Source organism: Cavia porcellus, unplaced genomic scaffold, assembly GCF_034190915.1.
Source record: "Cavia porcellus strain 051 isolate PalLab524CR breed Dunkin Hartley unplaced genomic scaffold, mCavPor4.1 scaffold_23, whole genome shotgun sequence".
Taxonomy (NCBI): domain Eukaryota; kingdom Metazoa; phylum Chordata; class Mammalia; order Rodentia; family Caviidae; genus Cavia; species Cavia porcellus.
This window is the reverse complement of record NW_026947506.1, coordinates 32,662,733-32,676,327: the sequence shown is the minus strand read 5'-3', so window position 1 is coordinate 32,676,327 and position 13,595 is coordinate 32,662,733.

The window sequence follows — 13,595 nt, the reverse complement described above, 5'->3', positions numbered from 1 at the left end:
TTGGATATCTAGAAGAATCCAGACTTTTCCAGAACTCAAAGACAATCAGTGTACTGTATTTCCTCCTGGATCTGGGGAGTTCATGGAGGGACAATGAGCAACCAGAGTCTTTGGAGTCACCTTCTAAATTTTACATTCCTAATTCCAATTGCTGCTGGGGTGGAAGTTGGTGGTATGGTTGTCTTAGTTACTTCTTGTTGCTGGGAAAAAGTACCCAACATTCACAAGTTAAAGGAGGAAAAGGCTTACTTTGGCTCACAGTTGACAGAAGTTTCAGTCCATAGTCAGCTGGCTCCAAGGCACCATGGCAGAGAGGCATTGCAGAAAAGAACAGTACATGGCAGGGCAGCCATGAGGCAGCAGTGGTGGCGGCAATTCTAGCTTCTTTCTGTCCCTTTATATTCCATCCAGGCTATAAGCCTATTGATTGGTGCCACCCACACCCAGGGTGTGGCTTCACATTACCAGATGCAGAACAGGACTAAACCAATCAGTAGACTAATCAATTACCATATCCTTAATTCACATTCACTCACCCTAGATCTACCACCTCTGAGCAGCCCCACTTCTAAATGCATGAAGCTTTGGGGGGACACCTGGATAGTCATAACAATGATTTTTGATATATTTGGTTTTCACAGTCTTAAAATCAACTGGAGACCTGTAGATCCTTTGAGAGGTAATTATTTTTAAAATTTAAAGTGAAGGTCACAGCAGTGTCACAGTTTGCTTTAATACACAGTATAAATTTTATTGGTTTATTTTTTAACATATTGGACATACAAATGTTTTTACTGTAGTTCTGTGATGATAGGTATTTATATCTTATAATACTGTTCCTATAATGTTCAGTGTTGGCTATTTCAAGTGATCAATAATATCTATAGCTATATTTATATCTATCTATCTATCTATCTCTATCTATCTATCTATCTATATATATACTCCTTTAAGAGATTTTTTGGTCTTTTATCTATTGCACTCACAGATCCATTTTATTTATAGGTAGGTGTTGCTATCCCTTAAGTTGTATGACTAGAAATGAAACTGGATGCCTGTTCTTCATTACTGACTTGTAACCACTGAGCTGTGTCTTGAATTCAGTTTGATTCAGGTGTCTGATGTGGGACTGAAGGCAGAGTCATGCATTTCAGGACAATAAAATGAAGATGAATTCTCTTTTCACCTTCTTGCATGTCAATCTGAATTGCTTATTTGCCATCAAATGGTATTTTCTCCCTGCCCCAGGGGTCTGTGGCTGTTTGACCAAACTTCTTCACTCTGAAAAAGAATTCTCAGTGATTTTTCACATAGGCAAAACAAAACCCCAAAACACTACAAAAGATAGATTATAACTAGACTTAGGCAGGAAAGAAGGGGGCAAGATTGAAGTAGAAAAGACAGTAAGACTGAGAGGAAGTAAGTAAACTCTGTGGGTGACTGGATAATCACCGTAGATTCCAAATACAGGAAAGGCGTCCCAGTGAGGGATGCCTGCCTGGGAATGGCCCAGGTAAGCAGACAACACACAGGCAAAGTGGAGCCTCCCTTTGCTATTCCAGTGTCTATGAGAGGTTTTCTCACAACCTGTAATTCCAATTTTACACAACAGGTAGAAAACTTAGAAAAATGTAAACTGGAAAGAAATAAGGATACAGGAGCAATTTCTGAGCCCGGGGAGATGATTAGGAGGGCAAAAAACTGTCAAATAGAGGAGGGTAGAAAGGAAAGGGCTAACAGCATGGATACTGAATGGCTGCAGAGAAGCACCCTGGCAGGTGGGAGCATCAGAGACCAGGGAGCAGCCGAGGAACTGGAAGGAACTTCTGAGCCAGAAGAAAACAAGACTATAAAGCAGGCAGGCAAAGAGATGCAAAAGCAGTTAGAGGAGAAAGTGGGATGAGGGTTGAGTATGAGAAGAGCTGAAATGTGAAATAAGCTCAAAGTCTGATGAAATGTGTAAAGGAGAGAAGGAGGAAGGGCAAACAGAGCAAGTAAAGAGATGGATATTGGAACCTTTTAAAGAAACCGGTGTGTGGTTGTGAGTGCCTCACACAGTAAGTGTACAGTCCTGTACTGCACAGGACACTTCAACCAATGAGGTATCACATATACCGTGGTGGTTCCATGACAAGACATCGCCTACTGATGTTCTAACTTACACAGATGGGTCAAGAGGTCACTGTTGGCTGTTTGGACAATGACAATGTTAGCAAATGATCCGTTCCTCAGAACACGCCCCACCCCATCATTATTTCCTCATGCCCGACCTCAATGCCAATCAAGTCTACCCTTTAAAGATTGGAAAGTGCTTGGCACAGTGATTCCACCTGGAATCCCACAACTCTAGGAGCCTTCAGCAGGCACACCATGTATGTATAAGGCCAGCCTAAAGGAAAGTCCAGTTTGGGCAGATCAAAGTCTACATTTTGGGGAGTGGAAGATGGCATCTGTGAGAACTCATGACCACTTGTCAACCTTTTTCCAAATCTGGGGCCAGAGTCCCCAGCCTGGCTCCTCAGGATAGGTATGGCCTGGAAGTAGTGTGGATGATGAAAACCTAGAACCATTAGCCATGAGCATGAAGACAAAAGAGATCTGAGAATGTGACCAGTTAAGAAAGAAAAAGGAAAGAACTGGGAAGCCAGGGATGGGAGTGGGAAAGGACGGGCGTATAGGAAAAAGAGTGTTGAATGGATGGAGAACTTGCAGATCAAGGAAGGGTTTACAAGATGAGATCCAAGAATGAACAGGGGAGAGGTGACTCAAGCTGTGATGGTGGAGTGATTGTGTCAACTTGAGAAGTTAAGAGAAGCTTAACTATATTGGTCAGCAATTCTACACCCTAGGGTGTAGAGGAACCACCCCAGGGCAAGTCATTGGCTGGAATGTATGAGGAAATGAAGAAGGATGGATCTTCTTCTGTTTCTTCAAACCAGCTCTAGTCTTTGCCTTCAACTTGGATAAGATACCATCTTCTGGCTTCCAGTATTCTTCGGCTTCTCGCATATATCCTTCATCCTGCTGGCATAGACTCTTCAACCTTCCATCACAGACCCATCAGCCTCCTGATACAGACTTGCACAGGACACTACTGTGAGCTCCAGACCTTGGGCTGAATCCTTTGGTCTCCAGTGTGCAGACACCCTCTGCGTGCTTCCTCATCTGATTCTGTAGGTGGCCGCTATGAGACAACTTTGTAAATTCTTATACATCTGTAATCTTGTGTTATATCTGTTTCTCTAGTAAAACACTGACATACAAGCACAGATCCTCCCACTATGTGGGAAAAGGTATCTACCAGAGGAAGAGTTTGTAGGCAAGGAAAGAGGGGATGATTAGGAAAATTGGGAGGAGAGAGAGATCAGCCAAGATTAAAGATGGAACAATGGCTGGTGGCAGGGATAAGAGTGAAGTGTTTAGTGTTTTGGGAAGGCAGAGTTGGACTTAGGTGATCAAAAGCTGAATTTCAAAGACAGAGGCTTCACCCAACCTGGGTTTCATTCCTTAGGCCTGTGCATAGCACTCAGCCAGCAGTCTCAGGCCTGCGATCAAAGATGAGGACAGATTGGTCTTCATTTGCCCAGAAGGAGCAAATCCCTTGATCAAGTCCTTTGGTTAGCACCCCACTTCTTGCCTCAGTCCTCTGGGGGCTTGTGGGATAAGGAAGAAGAACAGGAGGAGGAGGAAGAGAGAGAATTGTTATGCTGAAAGATTAAAATGCTGAAAGATTAAGATGCTGAAAAATTAAAATAATTGATTAAAAGATAATTAGCAAAAATAGTTAAAAGGATAATTATTAGCAGTACTGTCATTCTGTTACTGAGCTTGTTACCCTAGTAACCAAACACCACATAGTTATAGATTAACTGACCGCGTAGTTATGCTGTTCTGTACGTGGCATGCCCCGCCAAGTGATCTGTGTGCTATGTCAACCTTTGTTCCCCCTTGTAAGAGACAAATGATGCGTCAACCATTGTTCCCCTTATGAGAGACAAATGTTCCTGGAATTGGCAGACCAAGGGCTATGAACTGGCTAACCACCCACTGTGAAATGCCTCTGACCTCAAGCAAAAATAAAGGCCCACCTTGTTTCTGTTTCTCATCGCTATGTATTTAATGATCAATGAGATAATCATAAATGAACTATAAAAATCAGTCAAAATTCTGACTCAGTTGCACAGCTTTGCAAATTCCATCTGCACTGTGTTACTGGGCCAGCTAAAATAAAAGCGCTTCTTCCTAAAACGACGTAGTTTTGCCCCCTCTTTTTCCATCTCGGGGGTTTTTTTGGAGAAGCACAACAAGAATAAAAAGGAAGAACAAAAACTGAGAGGAGGAGGAGGAATACCATGGGGTAGAGGGGTTGGTTTGACTCATGGCCCAGAGGTGACTCCAGCTTCCTACATCTGTCCTCTGGCCAGAAGTGAAGTGTAAATAGTCACTGGAGTTTGACGAGAACTTACACAAGGACACATGTGGGCTTTTTGACTTCTCTATGTCAAGGAACCTGATACAGTGGGAAGGGAGGTCTAGGAAATGCTGTTAGAATTCATGCACTCCCCAAGCCACCCAGTGTTGGTCACTTGGGGGCAGAGGGGTGAATACACAAACAAATCCCTGAATAAACACCTCCATCTGAAGCTCCTCAGTTGGTGGGGCATCAGGATTGTGCACAGTGAGGTCCAGGGAAGGAAGTTGGATGGAGGCAGGGAGATGGTGGTATCACCCACACAGGACTCCTTGAGACAACAAAGGTATAGCTGCTTCCTTGACCAGAACAGATATGACTACACATAGGCCAGAAATGAGCTGAAAAATTCATCCATGGAAAGGAAGAACCAGAGTGAAGACAGCCCAGAAGACATTAAATAAAAGGGTGATGGTGGTGCGGAAAGAAATCCTGTTTATACTTTGTTTCTTTAAACTGCTTTAAAAGGCTGGGTGTGGTGGTTCATGCCTGTAATCCCAGCACTCGGGAGGCTGAGGCAGGAGGATCACTGTGAGTTTGAGACCAGCCTAGGCTACAAAGTGAGTGCAGGGCCAGTCTGAACTGCATAGAGAGACTCTGTCTCAAAAAGACCAAAAAAAAAAAAAAAAAGCTTTAAAAGAAATCAAAGTCGTCTCAGGAATTGAGAATTTCAGCTCTCAAAAGTGGGATTCCTGGACATGGTTTTTTGTTTTTAAGTTATCTGATTAAAAGTGGTGGAAGCTGTCTGTAAAAAACAAACACAGTGGATGGAACACTGGACCTGGAGTTTGAGTCCTATCAACAACCCTACCTGGAAACCCCCCTGCACTGCCCCAGTCTTTCCTCTACCAACCAAGGCAATAAGAGACCTGTCATGCACTCCACTGAGTCACCAAGGGCACATGTGAGGGAACTCAGCAGACAGAGAGCAGGGGGCTAACCGACACTTGCAGACATCTTGGAAAAGTCTGGAGCGCCAAGAAGCTGAAGGGGTCTCGGGGAGCATCGAGAGAATCGCGGGATGATGTCCGCAGCTGAGGCCGGGGACGCTCCTTCCCCAAGACAGCGCATCCCTAGATTCTCAGGTAGAGAGCGCTTCAGTCTTGCCGGCTGTCCTGTTTGCCTTCCACACCTTCCCTTGGCCCGCGCTCCCGACCTCGCTCAGCAGTGGCGTCCCACTCCCCACTCCTGTCCTTTCTGGGACTGTAAACTCACGCCCTTCCCCAGTGGGCTCCAGAGGCGTTGGCCCCGCCGCTCCCAAAGAGACCCAATCTGCGCCCCTTACAGGTCTGCCTCGCAGAGTCGGCCAGGCCACCGAGGAATCCCCGCCTGTCTGGCCCCTCTGGCTTCTGCTGCGGGCTCTGCGCTCCCGCTCTTGCTCCTTTCAAGCTTCTGCTCAGCCACAGGAACCTTGGCCCGCACACCTGCGCCTGTCTGGTACCAGGCCTGCCAGTACCCCTGGCCCCGAGGGCTACGAAATCGTAGCCCAGGAGCCAAATCCTGCAATCCAGAAAAGTCATCACTTGATACCGGAAGTGACCACAGGCCGGAGCAGGCGCGCATGCGTAAACACGCAAGCGCGGGACGACAGGGACATGCGCAGAGCAAACCGGAAGTCCACGGCCCAGGCCTGACCTTTATTCCCCCACAATTACCTGAATTTTGTTACCTTAAAGACTAAACACCTCCTGATTTAGGGAAATAAGGACTCTGTCTCCTCTAGTTATACACAGAGGCTAACTTGGGCGCAAAGGCCTCATGCAGCCCTGCACTCGTCTGCATTTTCTCCAGTTCCTTGTAGCGATTGCGATTGTGATTGTATATACTGGAACCCAAGTCCTCTCAACGTCTTCGACTTTACCGTTGGAAACGAGATTCTGACAAACGGAAAGAAAGGAGAGTGCCTTGTGTTCCATTAACTGAAATGCTATCAGACGTTTCCCTCAACATGAGGGTACCACAAATGCTCAGCGATGCTTTGCAGACAAGGAGTAGAAATTGTAGCATATCTAGGATAAAGCACAGTGCTTAAAAACTGTCAAAGAAGAATCAGAAAACACCAAAAGAAGAAAACTGATGCCTGTGGTCTGACCTTGCGAAGACTGTTCAGCATTAGGTATAAGTGTCTGTTTTAGAAAATGACAAGGCCATTGATTGATCACTTGGTTTTTTGAAGCAGAAATAATAAATCAGTGTTCTTGCCCGCTGGTTTCTTAAAAGCTAGTGATAGTAGAGATTAAAAATGCCATCACCTGCCAACTCAGAAAATCCTCTCCACAGATGCTGACAATGAAGAAAACAGCTTCATTATGGGAGAAGCATGAAGCAAGACTGGTGCCCATCACATGCGACACAATAAAGCACCTTCTAGAGGAAAAGGTTACCTGTCTGTAGCCCCGAGGATCTGCACCACCCTGCACCTGGTTTCAGGCTCAAGGGCAGCTCCTACTATGTGAAAGTGCTGGACTGCGACTGGCACTGCATTCTCATGGGCCCTCCAGAAATCACCTGGTCGTACAAGAGGTTATCAGTGGTAGTTGATTGCCCTTATCTAGAGAAAAAGCAGAACTTTTCTGTGACAAGCAGGCAGCTACAGCTGGGAGCAAGGTGCCAGGATGAAACTCCCAAGGCCACAGGGAAAGAGGGACACTTCTCTTCCTTGAAGTTCACCATTCAGAGAACTGTCTTCAGAAAAACGTTCCTGATTGTAATGCTGGCAAGCAGTTTATATAGATTTTTAAGAAACTTAAATAGGAATCAAAGAGATAGAGGAGGGTTTTCCATAATGAGTTTTCTCTAACAAATGCTGTTTTTTAAAAGGACAAAAAACCCCAGGGAATATAGCTCAGAGGCACACTTCCTGCCTGGCAAGTGTGTGGTTGTGAATTTGATCACCAGCCCAAAAAAATAAAAAGGACAAAAGACATGATACTAAATGGACAAAGAATTGAAAGCTTTCACTCTTAAATCAGCAATAAGACAAGGATCTTCACTATCACCACTCTTATTTAATACAGTTCCAGAAATGTTAGGCAGATAAATTGGATAAGGGGAAAAAAGGAATAAGGATAAGAAAAAAAGTTATCATTATTCATGGATGACATGATATGCTACATAGAAGACCCCCAAAATGCCACCAAAAGACTTTTAGATTTAATAACCAAATTCAATAGTGTAGTTGGATATAAAGTCAGCACTTGAAAATCAATATTATTCCTGTACACAAATAACATACTGAGAGAAATTACAAAACAACTTTTACAATAGCATCCAAAAAAATGAAACACCTAGGAATCTAACAAAGGAAATAAAAGAACTTTACATTAAAAACTATAGTACTCTGATAAAGGACATCAAAGAAAATATCAGAAAATGGAAAGATATCCCTTGTTGGTAGGAAGAAACAATACAGTGAAAATGTCCATACTTTCAAAATTATTATATTAAGCCCATTTCTAGCTAAATAGATGCACCTTGAGACCATACTCTTAAGTGAAATAAATTGGACACACATGTTTAAATAGCACATCATTTCTCTGTTGTGAGAAACTGAAAGTGTAAATAAGGACCAAAATGTATAATAGGTATTGTAAAATAGAAGATGTTCAAATGAGGAGGGGCAAAGAAGGGGTGAGGGGAAAAGGAAAGAAGGAAAAAATTAAAAATGAGGAAAGAAGGAAAAATGGAAAAGCTTTTGTAGGAGGGGCTTTTAAGGAGGGAAAGAGAGGTTGAAAGGGAATGGGGGGGGGAAGAATCAAGTTATATTATGTACAGGTTCAAATTCCTTATGATGAATGTGATCATTACATATACCTAAAATGCACCAAAAAATAATTTCCTTTGAAAATAAGCTCTAATCTAAATCAGGTCTCAACCCAAGGCATAGGATTTTTATGTTCTCCTTTCTGGTATAGTTTATCATGGTATGCTTTGGTATGTATGGTATGGTATGTTTTGTTTGAGAAATAGAGGCCCTGTTTCTTTGGGTTTTAATAAATAATTGTAAATGGAAAAAAAGTTGTTATGAAGATGGAAAAGAATTTCACATAGAACCTGCAGTATAGTAATGTTCAATAAATCACTCAGGAGGCCTTGCTGTAGGTTGATATTCATAGTTCAAAAGACAGATATTGTATAAGCTATAATATAAAATCTCATAGAATAAAAAATATCAACCCTTCACCAGTGTTGGAACTGTGAAGGCTAGGAGAACACTCTGAACTCTTACGATTTTTAAAATTTAGAAAGAAACATAGAAGTCTCTTGAACCTTAAAATTGTACCCATGCTTCTATATTTAGAAGAAAAAGTTTGAGAATCACTTGCATAACAAAATAAATTATCCCCTGGTACAAGGTAAGCTAGTGTTGTATTTTAGTTGTGTTGGGTAATTCATTAATCTTGGGCTTCAACTGCTCTATGATTTAGTTTGTATAATTGTTGGTGTTTAGTAAGAATATTATTATTCTGTTGAAAAGGACTTTAAGGTAATTGATTATATCTACATACTTTAGGATTCTTGTTTTTGATTTGTGAAGTGACAGGGTTTGAATTCTAGTCTTTTTTTTTTTTTTTGCTGCTACATTGCACAGTTCATGGTAAAAGCTGAATATAACTCAACTTTGAAACTTTAGTAACTTGTTTAGATCCTAGAATATAAATCTTAATACATTTTAAAAAGAAACAATGCAATAGAAATGCTTTGCCAATACCAGCCTTTCAGCATAAGGGTCATTTGGAGAAATATTACAATGGAGATAGATGCCTGGCCACCTGGTACTAGACAAAGGAGGCAAGACATACCTTGCAGAAAAGACAGCCTCTTTAACACAAGGTGCTGGGAAAACTAGATATTTTAAAAGACTGAAACTAGACCCCCTCACTCTTGGCCTGCCCCAAAATAAATTCAAAATATATCAAAGACCTAAGTATAACTTGAAACTTTGGAACTCCCAAAACAAACACTTGAAGCCTTAAGCACAGGCAAAGATATCCTGAAATAGTCTCTAATACCTCAGGAAATGAACCAAAATTAAGCAATCGTGTATCCAATTAAAAATTTCTCCCCGTAGGGAACACAACTGAGTGAAAAGAGAGCTGTAGAATAAGAAAAAATATTTACCAGCTATGCTTTTGACAGAAGGTTAAAATCTAGAATATATAAACAACTCCAACTTAACAAAAAATCAACTAGTCCAAGAAATAGGCAAAAGATCTGAACACACACCTCTCAAAAGAAGTACAAATGGTTAATAACTATATGAAATGATAATAAATGTGTTTACCCACTAGGGAATTGCAAATCAAGCTACGTGGAGATTCCATGTGTTCCCAGTCAGTATAACTATCTCTGAAAACAAAAAGAGACAATAAATTCAGGCGAGGCTGTGAGGAAAAAGCAACTCTGGGACACTGGAGATGGGATGTATATTAGTGGAGCCACCATCGCAATCCATGTAAAAGTTCCTCAAATAAGTTAACATCCACTAACATTTGCTCAAACCATGTCATTCCTTGGTACATATTCAAAGGAATTACAGTGACCATACCATAGGAACTCCTGCGTACTCAGATTCATTATGGCAAAATTCACAATAGCTAAGATAATAGGTCAGTCAAGGTGGCCACTGACACATGAATGAATAAGGAAAATGTGCTTCCCTACACAGTGGACTACTATTAGCCATAATGAAGAACAAATAAAGAACAACAGAGCGATACTTGAAAGAAATGCACAAAACTGTGATCATATGGGCGGTGCCACAGCAGGAGCCCTGCTTAGGGGAGAAGTACCTCACCTTATCAGATGCCCTCAGGTTCTTGTCCCAGGCTAGGAATCTCTTGAGCACAGGATCCTCTGTGAAGAGAGCTCTTCATTAGCTTGGGACCTGGCACAGTGTTTCCCACAGGGCAAGAGAACAAGCAGTAGAGCTTGCCTGCCAAAGGGCGCAGGGCAGGCAGATGAAGAGAGGGGTTAGAAAGACTTTCAGCTGGCAGTGACACCAGCTGAACCCTCACTCATGGAAGAGAAACTGAATGAGAGCCTGAGTAGCAGCAAGTATCAGGGTGACTAGGACCTTTGAGCACACCATGGTGGCCCTGAGGCACGTGAATGCGCCTCTTTCCTACTCAGAAACCATACAAGTGCTTTCTCCATGTGAATGTGACCCTGCTACATGTCTGGTACCAAAATCATTTGCATTGAGCAAAATCACCAGGAGTTCTATGAAATAGGGGACTGTTGGCAACCAGGTTTTCTAATGTCGGTGGGGACATGTTTTAAGACTTAGGTGACGACTTTCTCTGTATTGCTAAGGAGGGATGGGGCCAGAGTCCTCCAGGAGTTGTGAATTCCTGGTTTACAGTGCCTTCCCTCTTTTGATCCAGGGTCTCCTTATCTAGCTGCCCAGTGTAGACCTCTTGTCCCTCCTGTGTCCCCCCTCCCATTTTTTGTAGCTCTCCCTCCTGACTGGTAACCTTCCCAGACCTCTTCTGTCTCCAGGCCCTCCCTTGTTAGCCCTGGAATTTTTTCATCTAACCCTACTTCCAGGGAATCCTTTAGGAACTTGACTGGGGACCCTGTTTCACAGACTGGGGAGAAGCATGAGGAGTCGCCATGAGTTCACCCAAAGGCTGCCTTCCCCTCCACAAAAAAATCCGGATTCTACTCTCCAAATTGCTTGTTATCCATGCTGTGTTTATATATGCAGAGTGCTTTGCCTCAGGCTCCCAAGTGATGGACTTGGAGCCCAGCCTCCTGGGAGGTGGGGTGAGAGTCATGGGCCACCTGCATAGCACAGCTGACTTGTTTTTCCACAACAGACATGTGGAAATAATGATGGAGATGTGTTGTGACAAATGGGTGCTTCCTTGACATCATCATGGAGCCAGTATAACAGTATGAACTCACCCAGCTGCGAGCCTAGGAGGGATAGGCAGACACCGTCTCACACAGTCACCATCGCCTCTGTGGTCCATCACTGCCAACATGTAATATGTGACACATGACTGTCCACTGATTCTGTTGTCCAGCCACTCACTCTATGCACTTGCAAAAGATTTTCCTTATCCTGAGCAGAGAGTCTCCCCCTGATGGGGTAAAAATGGACAAACAAATCTAAGGCAAGGCCCAGACCAGGATCACAGAACCACTGGCTTAATGAAAGCCTGGTCTCCTCTCACAACCCCTAGGAACCAGCATTCTCCTTTCTGTTCTATGAATGGACAGCTCTGCACTCCCTGTGTGCCCTGCAATCCTGTGCACTAAGACCATGTTTGTCTTTGGGCACATTTCCTCTTCTTACTACAGCATCCTCTTGGTCCCACCGTGATGCAGGATGTCAGAGTTTCTCCCTTGTTTCCGGGAGGAATAACAGTCCACTGTGTGGAGAGATGCCATGGATTTGTCTAGCCATTTGGCAATGGGGACATTTGGGTGGTAACCACACTGGGACCCTCAGTCTTGTTTTAATCCATCTTGGTGACAAGGTCTGTCTGTTCTTTGGACTATGTTTGAGAGTTGTTTGTTACTTTCATCCATGACACATTTTTTCATCAACCCACACAAACTGTAAGATTTAAAATTGGAGAATCCTTCCTGTGAGGACCTTTGGCCACTCTCCCAGGCCCTCAAAAATTCCTCAAAAATAGTAAAATAGTAAAATCAGAATGACAATGTGCTCAAGTTATACCACTGTTTGTACATACCTGAAGGGGTGAGAGGCAGAACACCACAGGCATATGTGAATATATTTATTGTGCCACAATTCATAAGAGCCGAGATACTGAACCAGTCTAGCTCACCATCAAGGTGGCACACACACACACACACACACACACGCACACACACACACAAAGACAAACAGTGAAATATTATCAACCATAAAGAACACCAAAATTGCATCATTTGCAGAAAAATGGATGGAAATGAAGGTGATTATGTTGAGGAAAATAAGACAAATACAGATATCATTTGTTCACACTGATATGGGGAATGTAAACCAGATGACGTGAAAGAAGAAGAGAGAATTTATTTGACAACAGGAAGAAAGAAGGTAACAGGAACGAGGTAGTGAAAAAGAGCAGTGGTGAAGGAATATGACGAAAGTGTGTTTATGCATTGAAATTCAAGTTTTATAAAAGTAATCTTAACTAATCACAAAATTGGAAAATGCAGATGCCAGAGCCTACCCTCATAGATTCCCATTTAGTGACCCTGACCTTCAACCTGGCTTCCAGGCCTTTCTTTTTCTTTTCTGACTTCCATTTCTCACTGATGTCCCTTCAGTTTTCATTTCTCTGAGTGAAGACTGCAGCAGGACCCCAGTGGAAGCCAAATGCCCACTGCAGTACAACAGGAAGCAAGAGTCAGAGGGCGGCGCAGTGGGACGAGGCGTGACGCGCAAGGTGTGCGGCAGGCCGGAAGGGTGTGTCTGAGGGGATGCTGGCAGCAGGCTGCAGTGCTGCTGGCCAGTGACAGCCTCTTCTGCAGCCTTGGTGTCCATGTGGCCATAGAGACCCGAGAGGGAAGCTCAGCCCAGGCCTGCACCAGCAGCACTGCGTGGAGTCCAAGTCACCGTCTCTGACCATGAGGACAGTTTCCACTTTGGTCACCCAGAAACCCCAGGAAGACTCTAGGGAAGAAGAGAATGAGTGCTGAGTGGGGAAGCCTGATGCTTCTGCCTAACATGGACTGAAAGGATTTAGATTTTCTGGCCTAGCAGAGACAAGCGTGAAAAATAAGGGGAAATACTGGAAACATGGTCGTAGGAACCTAGATCCTGGGAGAGAGGCCAGGCCTGAGAGAGCTCATCTTGGTGTCCAGATGAGGAGCTTCCAAGCATCGAGCAGGATAGGACCTGAAAGGTGCAGGAAGGTGACTGAGCACAAGAGATGGAGTAGCTGGAGGTTACTGGGAAAAGGCCAAGAGATGAACCAGATGCAGAGATTCCCTGACTTGGACTCAGTTGGGTCAGTGCACAGTGCCAGGTGACAACTGGGGACTAGAAATGTGGGCTGATGTCCCCTCTGCCTCTCTTCTACAGGCAGCTTCCAAGGCATCCCAACATGGCTCCCATCCTCCAGATGCTACAGAAAAGCACATGGAGGAGGTCACCTGAAGGTGG